Source organism: Astatotilapia calliptera, chromosome 3 (assembly GCF_900246225.1).
Source record: "Astatotilapia calliptera chromosome 3, fAstCal1.2, whole genome shotgun sequence".
NCBI lineage: Eukaryota > Metazoa > Chordata > Actinopteri > Cichliformes > Cichlidae > Astatotilapia > Astatotilapia calliptera.
This window is the reverse complement of record NC_039304.1, coordinates 51,297,739-51,302,241: the sequence shown is the minus strand read 5'-3', so window position 1 is coordinate 51,302,241 and position 4,503 is coordinate 51,297,739.

Sequence of the window (4,503 nt, the reverse complement as noted above, 5' to 3'; positions counted from 1 at the left end):
CACACTCACGTCTGTACATATATCATACATGCATTAAAAGTTTATGCATGGGAAAAGGGTAACACCACCTGGGTCTGGGTGCAATTCCCCCCTCCAGGGGCAAGGGTACCTAGACCCGGTTTGTAGAGTACGCTTGGGGAGTGTGATTGTGTGTACAGCGTCTCTTTATGTCTGTCTCCACGTTGGTTGAGTGTGGAGTAAGTGCATATGAGAGCATGAGGGTGGGAATGGATGTTTGTGTCTGTGTGTGCCTGTATGTCTGTGTCTATATGTCAGGTTGGGTATCAGACGCCACCTCTCTGGGGACACCTCAGGCCCTCCAAGGTTTGGAGGCCTATCTCCACCCACCATCACTTCCCCTGCCGGTGGCGGACTCCCTCAGGTGTCGGTGTGTTGGTGGTTCTTTGTGTCTGGGGGTGGGCGTCCGGGTACACACCGGCTCACTCCTTGGCGGCCGCTTGTCGGGGCCTGGGGCCTGGGGCTCGCTCGGGCCCCTTTGGAGGTGGGGTGCCCCCGGCCTCTCGGCCTGGGGCTCGGTCACTCAGGCACAGCTGGGGGCCGGCGGAGCTCACGGGCGCGTCACTGCAACTCCCCCTGACTTCTGCTCCGCGGCTGCTGGGCGAGCCCTCATCTGGGACTCTCCTCAGCTCTTACTGGAACAGTGGCGCGGCTGCCCCTCTGTTGGTCTTCCTTGGTCTCTTGTGTTCTGGGGGCCTCTGGATGTCTGGAGTTTTGATCTCCTCCATACCCGCTTCACACCCTGGAGGACGGGGCTGTGGCCCCCCCACACTCCCTAGCAGATCATTACATGGAGAAACCTTTGGAATGCAAGCATGCTGATCCACACAGGTATGCACACATGGGTATTCACAGACGCGGACTAAAGCTTTCTTGGCTGCTGCCTCAAAGCACACTGTGCGCTGTCTATCTTACGTGCTGCACAATATCGTTTATTATTTAGTAAATATTGATATCTATGACTAGCTAGTTTATTGTGATGGTGCTTTGTTTTCTCTATTATTATGTTGCTCTTTGTTGTTTGCTGTCTCCTCTGTTTGTTTGTTTTTTTTCTCCATACAGGTGACCCAGGAGTTCTTTTTTTTTTTCTCTCTCTCTTCCCCCCCCTTCTCACCGTCTCTTCTCCCCTTTGGTTTTCTTTCTTTCTCTCCCCCTCTTTCTCTCATTCATTCCCCCTGTCCTATTTATTAAAAAATAAAATAAAATAAAATAAAAAAAAATGACAAAGGATGAACTGAAGCTCTGCCATCACGTAATGTCGCATACTGCTGTTTCTGATGTCATTTAAAAAAAAAAAAAAAAAAAAAAAAAAAAAAAAAGTTTATGCATGGCCCAACACAAAACCTTTAGCGGTATTTTGCTTCCACTTCTACAGTTTATGTTTTGGTTTCTTGTCCTCTCAGACCAGCAGGTGGAGGTGAAGGTGAGGGAAGGGTCAGAGTCTGTCATCCTGCCCTGCAACACAACACCTGACCTGCCTGAGGACACCACAGTGGAGTGGACTCGCTCTGACCTCGGACTCATCACAGTCCATGAGTATTCTAACAGAAATGATGACCTTATGACTCAGGACGAAGTTTACAGAGACCGAACGATGATGAGTGAAGACCTGCTGAGAACTGGAGACTTCAGTCTGACCCTGAAACACCCCAAAGTGAAAGACACGGGACGATACATCTGCACCATCTACAGGGACAAAGACATCCTGAGAAAAAAAGTCATGCTGCAGGTCAAAAGTCAGTGCTGGAGATAAAGGTCAAAGGTCAATACTGTAGACACAGGTCAGAGATTAGAAGTCATTTTGTTTTATGTTTCCCCACAGAACCATTTCCATCCTGGGTCAAAGATCTTCTGGTTCTCCTGTTTGTCTTTGTGATTTTTGGAGGTCTTTTATATTATTTACGTCACTATTACATGTCAGGTAAGAGTCTTTCCTACTACACTACCCATAATACCAGTGGTTAACAGGTGGCCTCTGGTGGCCTCTTGACTGTGTTCAGACCAGACACATGAGATCGTGAGATCAAAGAACGAGTCAGGAACAAACTGAGACACAATCTGATTGAGACTAGAAGGCAAGGAGGGCGCAGGGAGGTCATGTGACCATCACAGCTGGTGCTGATGTCATCGTGTTGTGCTTTGTTGTCCTCTCAGATTACCAAGTGGAGGTGGATTCAGGGGTGGCGTCTGTCAAGCTGCCCTGCAAAACTATATTTAAATTCCTAAAACACACTAAAGTGGAGTGGAGGGACAGAAACAACAGGAAGGTCCACGTGTATCAGAACGGCTCTGAGCAGCCTGAAAAACAGCACCGGTTTTACAGAAACCGAACAGAGATGAAGAGCACATCTCTGCTGAAACCTGGAGACCTCAGTCTGACCCTGACATATCCCACGGATGACGACAACTTCACCTACACCTGTACCATCTACAGCAGGAAAGGAAACATACTGACAAGGAAAAATGTGCACCTCCATGTCAGAGGTCAGTGCTGCTTATACAGGTCAAAGGTTTTGACACACTAGACTAGACACACTGACATGAGACAAAGACCAAAGTAAAACAGGAAACACACCAACTGAACTCTAGACATGAAAACTGAGGAGACAGAAAATAGAGTCCTAAAAAGCAGGACAGAAAGGCACAAAGAAAGCACAAAACATAGTTTTTACCTTGTTTCTCCCCGAATCCCACACAGTGCTCACGTCTGTGGCGTGAATTGTGACAACCCCAACTCCAAATCTGTACAGTGGCTTCTCTCAGTTCCCAATACCTAGTGAGAAAACACATGAATTAAACTGCCAAGCAACACACACACAAAGTTCTCACTAACAAACCCAATGTGAACTCAATGATCCAGCACCGACTGAAGCTCAGCCACTCGCTTAAGTAGAGAGGCAACTGATGAAGGCAATCAGCTGGCTTCAGAGCAGGAACTCTCCTCAGCCTGATGATTCTTGTAATTCTTTCTTCCGGATACACACACTCATGTCCAAACACCTATACACATAAACAGGGACAAGGCTGTGCAGAGATTTTTAAATGGGCGGGTGCTCAAAGTTCAAGAGGGGCACAGAGAAAAGGCCGAATAACAACAACCCGCATTCATCAACAATCTAATATGGAATCACATCATACTATATCACTGTCATCAGGTGGGGACAAGGCAAAGCAAACATATTCCATGTTTACCTGATGGGTACAATGTTGCTCTTGTGGGGTTTCTGCTGCTCCTGCTGTGATAGTGCTGGAGGGCAGGGCTGTGCTGATCCGAGACTGTAGACATTAAATGCAAAGATTGGTGAAGGTGCTTGGAACCATAAGGAAACAAAATAAACTCGGCTCTGCCTGTGACTCAGTTTGCCTCTCTTACTCTTTCATCTCCTCATCTCATCTATCCCTCTCCACTCGATGTCCATCTGACAACAAGGCACAGTTTGCTATTGCATTAATCTATTATTTAATTATCCACACTTCACAAATCTTGCACCTAATCCATAACAAAGTAATGATAGACAATGTTATAGAACTATTCTTACGAAGCATTTATAGACCGTGTTATATCATGAATAATAATTTTTAAAAATCTATACACATAAAACAAACACTAATATAATCTGTTTCTTATTGTGTTTTCTTTAACATACAGTGTGTCTTTTTTAATATCATAATAATCCATAATTATGCTGATATGCATATCATCATATTGCATATGCAAGTCCCTCAGAAAGGCAGGAAAAGCCCTGTAACTTACTTTAAAACGAAATATGTTCCCTAAAACCGTGGACAGAACTACAGACCCATGACAGTTGTCTTTTTTCATGTAATTTGAACAAGCCTCTTAAAAAGTCGGTGATCACAGTCGGCCTCTCTCGGTTTTTATTACCACTGTTCATTTTAAAGCTCGGTTTTTAAAACCTTACGATGTAACTACAGCCCAGCCCATGCAGCAGTGTAATAATGACTAATAATATATTGGAGTGGGCCTGATACTCATGTCCCAGGACAGGCCCATGACAGTGCTGCCATCAAATTGCCTTTCTTTGCTTTGACTCTGTCTCCAACAAGAGGTGAAGCAGATGTTCTTACATTAATGGAATCACTAATACAACAGATCACCTGAAAACGAGTAATGAATTTGCTGAAACAGATGTCTTTATTAATGAATTGTACTGACTAGTCTGTATTTCTCTCAGCTGAGCTGTTTCTGAAAGAAGAACTCGTTCATGTCACAGAACAGACGTCTTTATGACATAATGTATCTGGCATGCAGAGAATCATGTTCATTTAGATGTTGCTGACATTTAAAATTCAGTTTTGCTTTTATTTTGAAACATTTTTATTTTATTTCAATATTTTTTTAGTCTGAATAAATCAAACTTGCTTGATAGGACAGCTCTCAGGTAACAAGATGGCAAAAAAGTCTTTGACTCTGAAATAAAACAGCAGAGTTCTTTAAGACAGAGCTCTGCTGCTGATTAGACA